Here is a 13,148-nt window from a genome sequence, read left to right as displayed (position 1 = left end):
TCGGTTCCTGAGAAAGCATTAGAGGAGAGAGCAGAGCAGAGAGCAGAGAGAGGCCACGCGGAGGAGGCCAGGAGAAGGAGCTAAGATGGCGGAGTGTTGAGTGAGAAGCCAGTTTGTGCAGAGTTTGTGCAGGGAGAAGGAAGGAGATGGGGAACAGAGGTGAATAAAGTCTGGTGAGCTAGAAACCTTTGATTCTAGGAAACTCGGATAAGTCAGTAGCTTTGTGAGCACTGAATGTGAGTGGGTTTTGGAGCCCAGTGTGTGTTTTTACTTGCCTGCCGGGTGCAAGCTAGAATTAAAGATGATGACCCACCAGTTTTTGGTTCCATTGTTTCTTTACTGACTGTCAGAATCCAATGCGAACCTGCATGGGCCAGGCGGCTTTGATGGTGGCCTTGGCCACTGGCTTAACAGCTACCCATCATGATGACATGGCAAAGGGACCTAGAGAATGGGATATAGGGTTGGTAAGTTTATTTTTATTTTATTTTTATTTTTTTGTATTTTTCTGAAGTTGGAAACGGGGAGGCAGTCAGACAGACTCCCGCATGCACCCGACCGGGATCCACTCGACATGCCCACCAGAGGGTGATGCTCTGCCCATATGGGGCATCACTCTGGTGCAACCAGAGCCATTATAGTGCCTGAGACAGAGGCCATGGAGCCATCCTCAGTGCCCGGGCCAACCTTGCTCCAATGGAGCCTTGGCTGCAGGAGGGGAAGAGAGACAGAGAGGAAGGAGAGGGGTAGGGGTGGAGAAGCAGATGGGCGCTTCTCCTGTGTGCCCTGGCTGGGAATCAACAGGCCAATGCTCTACCACTGAGCCAACCGGCCTGGACTAGGATTGGGAAGTTTAAATGGAGAGTGAATAGATGAGGACTACTGCTTAGAGGAGACAGGGTGGTGGGGAAGGAAACAGCTAGGGGGCCAGAGAGTCCTGTAACTTTTTTATTTATTTCTTCACTATTTTGAGAGAGAGCGAAAGGAAAGAGACAGAGAGAGAGAGAGAGAGAGAGAGAAAAGCATCAACTCATTGTTTCATTTAGATGTTCCATTTAGTTATGCGCTTATTGATTGCTTCTCATATGTGTCCTGATCTGGCATGCCGGGTCAATGCTTTTTCCATTGAGCCACCCGGCCAGGGCCTGAAGAATTCTTGAACATTTGGCTACTCTAAGTGTGGTTGAAGACCAGCAGATCAACATCACCTGGAAGCCTGTTAGAAATGCAGGACCTCATCCCAGACCTACTGAATCAAAATCAGCATATTAACAATATAATCTGTGTGCCAATTAAAATTCTAGAAGCACTACCCTAAAAATAGCCATGAAGATTACAGACAGGAAAAGGAAGGGTGATTATAAACTGTTTCTGATGATCTCAACTCTGTTCACGTTCACGTGAGAAATTAAGCTTTCTCAAAGACTAACGAAATGGTCCTCTCGGCCCTGGCTGGTGGCTCAGTGGATAGAGCTTTGGCCCGGTGTATGTACTTGCAGGTTCAATTCAGCCAGGGCACACTGGAGAAGCAATCATATGCTATTCTCCCCCATCCTCTCCCCCTTCTCTCCCTTTTTCCCCTCCCACAGCCAGTGGCTCAGTTGATTTAAGTGTGGCCCCAAGCGCTGAGGATAGCTTGGTTGGTCTGTGCGTGTCAGTCTCAGGAGCTAAAAACAGCTCAGTACTCAAGCATTGGCTCCAGATGGGGTTACCAGGTAGATCCCGGTTGGGGCACATGTGGGAGTCTGCCTCACTATCCCCCTCTTCTTTACTTAAAAAAAGAATGGTACTCTCAACTCAGGATGTCAAAGTGCCATAGAAATATCAGTTTTAATTACTTGTAGTTTCAATGAACTATTTATATATAGTTCTTATCTTACATTCATTTATGCAAGATGAGGGTCGGCAGCCAGTAGGTTTCTTACCTTAATTTCAGAGGGAAAGAGATAACCAGAAAAGGCAACTGGCTGAGGGTTCCATTGCTTTCAGACATGAAGTTGGTGGAGGAGCCAAGAGACAGAGCCAGGGCTCAGACTTCTCCACCACTGTGTGTTCTGAGCATCGAACCACACTTCCTCCTCAGCCAGTCCCTCCTGGCCAGAAAGCCAAGAAGAAATGACGCCAGGGAACCAGTAATTGTATAGCTTTTCCAGTGTACTGCTCCAGATCCACACAACGGACATGTCAAAGCCTGCTCTCCCCTCTGAACATTCAGCGGTGACCAAAGGCGCTGGAGGAAGTGGGAGAAATACCATGAAAACTCCTGGGCTGCACCTCAGAGACTAATAAATAATTACTAATGGGAAAGAAAACAGAGGAAAGAGAAAAAGCAAAGGAGCAGCAAGACAAGCGGAATGGATTCTGGCCCGCAGGAGAGGAACAGACTGGAGGTTCAGTGCAATCGAAAAAATCCAACACACCAAGTGCAGTGACCCAAAGACTGCAAAAGAGGGAGAGTAAAGCTCGTTGGGGAAACTTGCTGTTCTCACATTTGATCCCTCTGCTCACGACATTTCAGTGACTTATTGAAGCTTAGAATTCGGCTGTTAAATCATTCAGCCTACGAGATGTGTCCCAAGTTAAATGGATCGCTTTCCCTTGTAGGTTTTTGGAGACTGGCTTACTTTTAGCGAGAGACTTGGAGGGTCTCTGCTAAATTATTGATGTGAGGGAGACTTTAACCCAGGCAGCAGAAATGACCGAATGGAGAAGCATGGGCAGGTGCCATATTGTAATTTGTCCGCCTCTTAAATTATGTAGTGTATGTATCACAATATATTGAATTTAAAACCTGAAGTATGACATTCAGTAAATAATTCATACTGGCTCTTTCATTAAGTGTGAGCTGAGGCTTAGGATAATGATATCCAATTTTAGCTAGGGCATCATTTAAATACAGATGTGGAAAAGAGGATTTCTTTAGCTCTTGTATAGACAAGACATGCATAGCTGTATGAAAAGCTGGAACTGAGTTACACACACACACACACACACCCTTCCCCAGGAATAGCCCAGGATAAAAATAAAAGACACATTACTTTTTTAAAAAACACAGTCACCCTTTCCTTGCCTAACAATTTCTTTAAGATAAATAACTAAAAGATGATTATCTCACCAAGAACACTGTTTGCTTCTCACAGAAGACTTTGATACCAAGAAACATGCCTGGGGTTTGCGGGATGACTCTGATCCGCACAGTAAATATTCATAAAACCCCTCCTCAAAGTCCTGCTCGCCCAAGTCCTACAAGGAATCCAGAGCCCCGAGAGAAATCTCTGTTCTCATGTCCCCTGTGATCTAGTTCTAGGAGACTATGCATGTACATTTGAAAATTGAAACAGCCATGCAAAACAACCACGGGTGCAACATTTCAAGCAACACGCCTCTTGGCTGGTGCTGCCATGAGTCCTCGGCGTCTGCAGAAAGGAAGGAACTCGGGGCTGATGTGGCTACAAGTGTTTGAGCTTAAAACCTGGGTGAAAGTGAATGTCTTTTCTCCCTGCCTCTTACAACTGCTATCTTATTGTCTCTTCTAACATCTTTATTTTATAGGCTGAAAAACCATCACTTTAAATCCATACTACTTTTAAGATTTTGTAGAACTTACGGAGAATATGTTCAATAGGCATGATTCCCCTCTGCTTCCTAAGCCCTCCATACCGGGTTTGAGATACTGACGATATGAGCAAGATCAACGGATGTAACTCATAATGAGATTGAGTATAGAAAGGATGGCCATTGTTACGTAAAGCCCTAAGACAAGCTGTTTTTAAATTTAGTGTACTCAAAGACACAATTCTTTTACCTTGATCTCGATTCATATTTTTCACTTAATACATATGGATATTTAGAGATGGAATATAGAATGTACACCAAGTGCTTCAGTCTTCCATTAGGGAATGAGTCCCTCAGCTAAATAGCCGCTGCGCATGAACCTCTACAAGGTGAGGTGTTCACTGTATGCAGTGATTAAGGGTGAGAGACACGGAAGACCACTTCTGGCTGGAGTTATTAGGGAAAGTTTTTGAAAGAAGGGTGTATGGGTCTTGAAATAAGGTAGAGTCTTACTAGTTAGATATCGGGAGAGGGATACGTGCTCAAAGACACAAAACCTTGGGAAGACGAGGACTATCTGGGGACAAGAAGCTAGGAGATGGGCTTTGTATAGAGCAGTGGGTCTGTAGGTGGAGCTCAGTTCTCTGGAACTTCTAAGTCAGGCTGGGGAGATGGGAGGTGTGGGGCGTGCTGTGGGGAGCCTGGTAAAGCTGTGAAGTGAATAAAGATGTATTCAAGGGAACAGTCAGAAGATCACTCTAATGTAGAGTGTATAAATTTGCTGAAGTTGGGAGGGACAGTAGTTAGGTGACCTTGTTAGGACATTTTAAGTACAAGGTAAAAGGACTTGAACGAACACGGTGATAATGGGAGTGTGCCATCTCTACCTTCTTGCCTCTAAGTCAATTCTCAACCTACTGTCATTTGGTGTACTCTACTCCCTATCCCAAACAGAATGCATTGTCTTCCTCACACACCCGCTTCTCTATTATAGTCTGCATCTCACTTATGACAGTACTTACAGTACCAGCCAAACCAGAAACTTCCCAATTGAGCCTGAGTGCTTCCTTTTCTGAGCCCCCCTTCATCCAGTCAACCTCAATCTCTCCTTATCTGGCCACATAAAAATTTACTACAGTGAATCCTGGAGACATCCACACTATTCCTACCTAAGTAAACTTATATTCTGCAGTCTGGTCTGTCTGTGTCCAGCCATAACGAGTAGTGTAGTAGTGCAACATTTAACTCTGATGCCAAATATCCTTGGCTCTCACATTTCTTATCTGTATGGCCAGGGATGAGTTTCTTTATTTCTTTCTGCCTCCCTCCTTTGGTTTATATAAAATAATAACTTATAGTAGCTCATAGTTACTAAGGCTGTTAGGAGAATTAAATGGGCAATGTTTGCATAGCACTTAGAATGGAAGGTTATAGGTGCCATAGAATGTTTTCTATTTTAATTAAAATAAAAAGTACTCTAACCTCCTAGGAGGAAAGCAAGACCTGACCATGTCTCTCTTTGGTAAATTGAAATCTAAGCTATGTGACATGGTGGACAAACTTTCCCACAGTCTAAACCCTGCTTAATTCTTCAATCTCATCTTGTCCCACCCCTAACCTCACAATTTTAGCCTAAATAACACTGAACCACATGAATCCTGCCCTCCCCCCCACCCCAAATCTACCACACTCAATCATGTCTTCCTGGTTCTTCTCAGAATAGTCTATCTGATTGCCATTCCCCCAACCCCCTTTTCTCCATCCCAATTACTCATTTCGGAAATGCCAACTCAGGCATCATTTCCTCCAGGTAGCCTATTGTGAATGCCCAGTTTGAGCTCAGTGCCTCTCCTCTCCACCTATAAGATAATTTTATCGTGCATGAATTGTACAGTGCTGAAGTCATCTTTATGATCCTACTCCCACATCAAACTAAAGACTTCCTGAGGGCAGGAGCTTTGTCTCATTTATCTTTAAATTCAACAGAGACAAGGATCATGCAAGAACAATAGTAGGTTTTCATAAACATTTATTAAATTAAAGAGAAAAAAATTAACAGACTAGGCAGTTAATAAAAAGTGGAAGTAGTGAGAAAGAGAGGGATTGGAAGCTGATTTCAAGGTTTGAAGTCCAAGTTACTGCAAGGATCAAGGTCATATTTATAGAAATAGGGAAGTCAGAAGGAGGAACTTCTTTGAAGGAAAATAAAATAAAAGCAAAACCTTGAGTTAATTTTTAAACTGACTGGATCTGAGAAGTCAACAAAACATGCAGTTAGAAATATAGGCTATATGGTACTAGAAAGAAGCCATGGTAGATTTCAGAATGATTGTGTTTGTGATATTTTACTAGATTATGCTGCGTAACAAATATCCCCCAAATCTCAGTAGCTTATAACAAAAACCTATTATTGCTCACCTAACATGTCACCTGCTAAGTCAGCTTCAGCCCTCTGATTCTGCTACTCTGTTCCACGTCACATGTGGATATCTGGTACATACTGTTCTCAGGGTGAAAGGTCAGAGTAAGAGTGGACATACAACCAACTATACAAGCACATTTAAAGCCTATGCTCAGATATGACATATATAAAATCCACTCACATTCCATCAGCCAAAGCAAGTCACCTGGCCAAGCCTGAAGGCAATGGGGTGGGGATGCATGGACGGAATAAAATAGTATAAACAAATAATGCACTCTAGCACAGTAGGAATAGTTGGAATTATGTATGTGTATAGAAAAATGCCCTCAGGCCGTGGCCAGTTGGCTCAGTGGATAGAGCATTGGCCCAGTGTATGGATGTCCTAGTTTCAATCACCAGTCAGGGCACTCATGAGAAATGACCATCTGCTCCTCTTCTCCTCTCTCTCTCCCTTCTCTGTCTCTTCCTCTCTTATAGCCAGAGGCTTGATTGGTTTGAGTGTCAGCCTCATGTGCTGAGGATAGCTCAGTTGGTCCAAGTGTTGGCCTCAGGCACTGAGGATAGTTTGGTTGATTCCAGCATTGATCCCAGATGGGGGTTGCCAGGTGGATACTGGTTGGGGCATGTGTGGGAGTCTGTCTCTCTATCTCTCCTCCTCTCACTTAAAAAAAGATGCCCTCAATTTTTAATTGAAAGGGAAAGAGAAAACAAAGAAAAAAGAAAGGAAGTAGCTTAAAGTCAGCCAGAGATGTAGAGAGGAGATCAGAATAGTCAGTTATAATGTAAGTCAAATGAGAAGACAGTCCATGGGGAGGTAGATACGTCCAATACTGCAGATGTCAATGAAAGTGAGACTGCCATGAGACTGTGAGGAGAAAAATGGAGATGTTTGAGAGAAGGGAAGCATTACCCATGCTGGGCCCATTTCTGCACAGATTTCTGGTCATGTTTACGCTTGTCTAATCTAGGTGAAGGGTGACAGTCATAGGAGGTTGCTCAGAATAGTTTTGGACTCTGGGTCCCACAGCTGCTGAGTTGCAAGGACCAGAAGATAAGACACTGACAGCACATACCACACTCCTAATTTCATCAAATGTTAGGAGAGTGTCGTGAAGTGGTGAGGTGACGCCCCCAGGCTTTGGATTAATCTAGAAAGCAAGATTCCTGATGGTAGCTAGATGATCCTAGGGGGCAGATTTCTGCTCAATTAAGAAAAAGAATTATTCACAGCCTGGAACAGTCTAACAGTGGGATGGTAGCCTTCATGAAACAACCAAGTGTCAACACCCCTGAAGTTTCCAAGCAGAATCCAAATGACCACACAACACATACGATGTGGAAAAGGACATATCCAGGATAATCATCATCAAATCAATTATGTGAACTAGCACTGAGCCACCATGTGCTTTTTCATTCTTTTTTTTTTTTTTTTTTTTTTTTTTTTTTTTGCTTCTACAACTCTTTGCAAATGTATTCACCTTGATTGATTTTCCCTATTGAATAAGTGCTTTTGGGTATCGGTATGCTATGGTTTGAATTCTGTGCCCTAAAAGGTTATGTTGAAATTTTAATCTCCAAGACCTCAGAATGTGACCTTTTTTGGAGACAGGGTCTTTGCAGATGTGGTTACTGACTCTTAATGCAAATGGCTTGTGTCTTTAGAAGAAGAGAAGAGACAAAGATGGAGTTCCATGTGATGATGGAGACAGAGATTAAAATGCTGCAGCTATAAACCAAGGATTGTGGCCCGCTACTGGGAAAGCTGGGGAAGAAACAGAGAAATCTCCCCTACAGACTTCAGAGGCAGCCTAGCCCTGCCAACATTTTCATTTTGGACTTCTGGCTCCAGAACTGTAAGATAATATATTTCTGTCGTTTTAAATCACCCAGTTTGTGGTACCTTGTTATGGTGGCACTAGGCAACCACTATACTGAATTACATTTTGAAAATCTGCATAGTAACTTTTGAAATGTCTGCTGATGACTGTGTTGAAAGTAATTTAATTACAGTAGAATTCTTTTCTTGAAGCTGAAAATCTTCATCAGTTTGAGAGATTGACAGAAAATGTACATTCAATATAGTGACATCTGCCTTCCTATCACTTGTCCTGAATAAAGTAACATTCTTCTCAGAATGTTCTTTGTGCAACTTACTTTTAAGAATTGTCCTTGCTGATTATGTTTACATTGCAAGTCTTACTTGTTGTAAATATTTGAGCTGTAGTTTGGGGTAAATATTTAGGGAAATTCTAAGGAAACTTCCTTGAGTTGTTTAGTAGTTGTAACTACTTTAAGGAGAGAGGGAAAACACAGATTATCATTTGATTAAATAAAATACCTCTCATTGGGTTCATTACAGTTGCAGTAAAAACTTTATATAGTAATCCTGCCTGATCTGAGGTTGTGCTTTCCACAGTTTCAGATACCCATCATCAACAGTGGTCCAGAAATATTAAATGGAAAATCCCAGAAATAAGCAATTCGTAAGTTTTAAATTGTGTGTTGTTCTGAGCAACCTGATGAAATCTTGCACTACCCCACCTCGTCCCTTCCGGGATGTGAATCATCCCTTCCTCTAGCATATCCACCTACTAGTCACTTAGCAGCCGATGTGGTTATCAGATCAACTGTCATAGCATCCCTTATTCTACTTAATAATGTCCCCAAAGTGCAAGGCCACTAGTCACTAAGTAGCCGAGTTGGTTATCAGATCAACTGTCATAGCATACCTTATTCTACTTAATAATGTCCCCACAGTGCAAGAGTAATGATGCTGGTAATTCAGATATGCCAAAAAGGAGCTGTAAACTTTATCATAGGGATGTCTGTATGTATAGGAAAAAACGTAGTATGTGTGGGTTTCAGTACTATCCAAGGTTTTAGGCACCCACTGGAGGTCTTGGAATTTACCTCCACAGATAAGGGGGGACTACTCTGTTTCATTACTTGCATTTTCTTGGGAAGCCCTTGGCCTCTGAAGGTTACAAAGCAAAGGATGTTAGGATTTCAATCTAATTGAAAGGAAGTGTCTTTGAGACAGGTGATCTCTGCTACAGAATGTGTACTTGACATCTGTGGTGGAATGCTCACACAAATATATATACGGCACAGGCAGAAAGACCAAGATGCCGATGTGACTAGAAGCCGAGCAACCTTTGCGACCACTGATGCTCAGTACTTTATTTTACAGAAAAGGCCTAGAGATGTACCCAAGGCTAGCCTAACCAGCACAGGCTCAGTCTAAATTCTACTATACTCATCAAGAGCTTTCTAAACACCAACTATGTGTGTACCTGTAAGCCACAGTATCTTTGAAGTTACACATGATATATCCATAGCATTTGAGCCCATAGATTTTGTTCTTAGTAATTTCTAGATGAGACAAGCAAGTCCAGGATGGCCACTGTTACCTGTCCGGTGTCTTACAACAAGTAAGTGGCAGAAGGGGGTCTAGGACCCAAGTCATTTATTTCCTAATAACTTACACTTAGCCTATAATAAAAAATATATAAATACCATGGTTTATTTTCATATACATTTGTGTAAAAGGCACCTCAATTTGCACAACTTGTACCCTCTCACTCTCTCAAGAGTGACCCTCATCCCTAACAACAGTGTTCCTAAGATGTTCTCATCAACAGCTTTGTTTTATTTTAATCCAGGACTTTTCTTCCACTTTGAAATGCCACCAACAACTATATGATTAAAAGGAAAACCCATTCCAGTTCAATTGTCGTCATAAAACTTTAATCATCTTGGCAGGTGGCCATTTCCACACTGCCTACATCTTGCATCAATATGTCCTTTAGGAACATAACAAGACTGGTCTATGTAAAGAGAATATAGAGATTTGCAAACATTTTGAAAGATTGGAGGTAAATCAGGGCTGAGAGATAAGAAAGTTTTCTCCCTTGCCTTGATGACAAAGGTTCTGCCATTTAAAAGACAATCTCATTGCTGCTGTACCCTGGTACCATGAAGAGATGTGATTTCCCTTGAATCTTTAGTTCTGCTCAGAAACTGGGTTCAAGAACCAAGAATTCACACGGCTGAGTTCAGGGTCATGAGGATACCTTAAAGGGAGGAGTTTACCTGAACAGAGACCAAGATTAGAACTAAGTAGCTAAAGATGTAATCAACAATGATAAATATAATGATTACTAGATTTGGACACCCATTATATGCCAGGAACATTCTATACTTTATTGTTACCATACCCTACAGAGTAGGGGTTCTTCTCAACCTTTTCCAGAAACTGATGTTTGAATCGCATAAGTTACTCAAAGTCACCCAGCTAGACAGTGGCAGAGCCAAGACTGACAGGAGGGTCCAACTCTAAAATTCTATGCTTTACTTCTTTGAACCATGTTACTGGTTGGTAAAAACCAGCATTCACGTATTGAGTATTAGCAGAATAGAAAGTGGTTAGCACTGTCCTTGCAGTACCAGGCTCACAGCCTTCCTGCTTACAGGCAGACATCTCCATTGTGCAAGTGGAGATGAGGCTGGAGAGACTGTTTGCATGGTGGTGAGGATGCTAGTATGCAGAGTCAGGTCTCTGGGTGACAAATCTTGGCCTTCTTCCCTTCCAGCCAAAATGCCTCCCAATGGAACAATGGAAGGGAAGTTCCATGTACTGAGCACAGAAAGTTCAGTAGCTAGGGTTTAGCTAGTGGCCTGAAATAATAATATGCCCTTACAAGATCCAGAATCCCTCTCAACATACCCAATTTCCACTCTGCCTTCTCTGAGCCCCACAAGAATGGGTGTTGACTTCCACAAATCAGCTGTGTCCCTAGATTCCCTACAAAGCCATGGAGATTAGTGCCCTGAGAAATCATCCACATCCTAGACAGTTCTTCTGGATAGCCAATTACTACATTTTAATAAAGTGGTACATTTCATATTTGGCATATGAAAGTTCATAATTATTCATCATCCTATTCATAACAACATTTCTGCATAGAACTGCCCACTGCCATGTCAAATCCATGCTGCCTTTATCTCCCACCTCTTTCTATAAAAATGCTACATGCTAAGTGCTCAAAGTTAACACTCGTAATTAGAGATCATCATAACGAGCTCTCTGACATGATGCCTTGAGGGTTCAACATTGCTTTTTTGTTTTCCTGATAAATATTCATAATTTCAATCTAATCTTGAGGAAAAAAAATCAGAGACATCCAAATGGAGAGACATTGTACTCAACAACTGCGTGGTACTCTTCAAAAGTGAAAATATGAATGACAAGGCAAGATTGAAGAACTGTCACCGATTTTGGGAAAAGTAAGGAGATATAACAATTAAATGCAATGTGGAATCCTATATATAGTAGATGTTGGAACCTAAAGGGACATTACCGGAAAAATGAATGAAATTCAGAAACATCTGTAGTTGAGTTAATATTGCACTAATGTTAATTCCCCCATTTTGACCATTGTATCATGGTCAAATTTGGTGTCATTGGAATAAGGAATGGGAATGTTGGCCACTTATAACTGGCAACTCTTTTCAAAAATGAGTCATATTTTTACAGATGAAAAGCTTTAACCAAAATGAATTAATCTACAATAGTTATATTTCATAAAATATTGGGGCAGATATTTTAAGGAACGAATAGTTTATATTATACTTCCTGTGCTCCATTTGGCCTGCAACTGTGACTGCAAACTCTCCATTAGTTCTCCTGACCCCCTTAATTAACTTTTTGAAAAACTAGGACTAATAACCAATCAGTATGAGGGATTAATGAAAATCATGAACTGCTTCATTCAATTGTCAGATCTCTGTTTTCACAGTGCTAAACTGAGGACCAGAACCCTCATGGACACTTTCTGAAGTTTCATACTGATTTTTATGATACATGATTATTTAGTCATCACAGGCATCTGTACTTACAAGTAGGTCTTAACTAGCACACCTCAGTCTAGTATCACAATAATTTTGGCCTCCTTGACAAAGACTTGGACTGCTAGTCACCTACTTTTGCCCCATTACCCCATTTTATGAGCCACAGTTGGCAGCATGCTTGACTAAAAATTTCTCAGTTCTTGTGTGGCATGTGTGCATATTTTTTCTGTACATGTGACAGTGGAGGTTTGAGAGTATAAAGCTTCTCAACTTTTTACTGAATAACATACAGAAAAAGTGCACAAATTATTAAGTGCAGATGTCAATGACTCTTCACAAACTGAACACATGTTAGTAACCAGATCAACAAACAGGATATTATCAGTGCCATGGAAGCTCCTAGTGTACTCTTCCTGTCAGTACCCTCTCCAAGGGCAACCACTATCCTAACTTTTAACACCATAGAGGAGTTAGAAATGTATATCACTAGATCACATGGTGTGTTCTCTTTTGTATATTGCTTCTATGCTCAACATAATGTTTATGAAATATCCATATTTTACTGTGTTGTATATGTTATTATATGGATAATGTTCACCCTCATTGATGTATAAGTCTATGATGTAAACTTACACTAATGTATTTGTCCATTCTACTACTGATGGATATTTAGATAACTTTCTGTTTTGGGTTATTGTGAATAGTGTCACTATAAATGCTTTAGGACGTGTCACCTGGCACACATATGAACGTGTTTCTATTGGGCATGAACCTAAGAGTGGAATTGCTAGATTACAGGTTTGTGTGTTATGTTTTAGTTCATACTGCCAAGCAGTTTTTAGAAATGACAGTAACAGTTGATAATACCGTAAGCACAGCAGGAGAATTTGGTTTGCTCTACATCCTTGCCAACGCTAGATATTGTCACTGTTCTTCATTTCAGCATTCAGGTGAGGATAGGATGGTAAACTATTTTAGCTTTAATTGACAAATGTTGGATATTTGCATATCGTGTTTGTAACGTGCCAATTTAAGCCTTTGCCCACACTTCTATCACTGTCTTCACTTCTCCTTTTGTCTTCTCTACCCTCATCATTTCTTGTAAGACAGTATCTTATTTCCACTAAAAATAAAACAAACAAATGTCCAATCGCAGGTAAATGGATAAACACACCGTGGCACATTTCATTCACTGGAATTCTGCCCAGCAATAAAAATAAATGATATCCGAATACTCATCACATCAATGAAATTCAAAAACATTCTCTTCAGCAAAAGAAGTCAAATACAAACGAGTACACACTGATTCCATTTATATGAC

At 41.2% G+C, this 13,148-nt stretch overlaps 1 long non-coding RNA gene across 1 annotated transcript in view; it reads left to right on the top strand.

The window, feature by feature from the left end:
- Positions 1–7,941, top strand: part of LOC136309555 (uncharacterized) — a 28,416-nt gene extending 20,475 nt beyond the window's left edge. The window contains exon 3 of the long non-coding RNA XR_010726301.1: positions 7,640–7,941. This is a non-coding gene — a long non-coding RNA (uncharacterized lncRNA). The remainder of the gene's footprint in view (positions 1–7,639) is intronic.
- Positions 7,942–13,148: the final 5,207 nt, after the last annotated feature.

This window comes from Saccopteryx bilineata, chromosome 6 (assembly GCF_036850765.1).
Source record: "Saccopteryx bilineata isolate mSacBil1 chromosome 6, mSacBil1_pri_phased_curated, whole genome shotgun sequence".
Taxonomy (NCBI): domain Eukaryota; kingdom Metazoa; phylum Chordata; class Mammalia; order Chiroptera; family Emballonuridae; genus Saccopteryx; species Saccopteryx bilineata.
The sequence above is the reverse complement of the archived record's forward strand: the minus strand, read 5'-3'. Positions and strand labels throughout refer to the sequence as shown.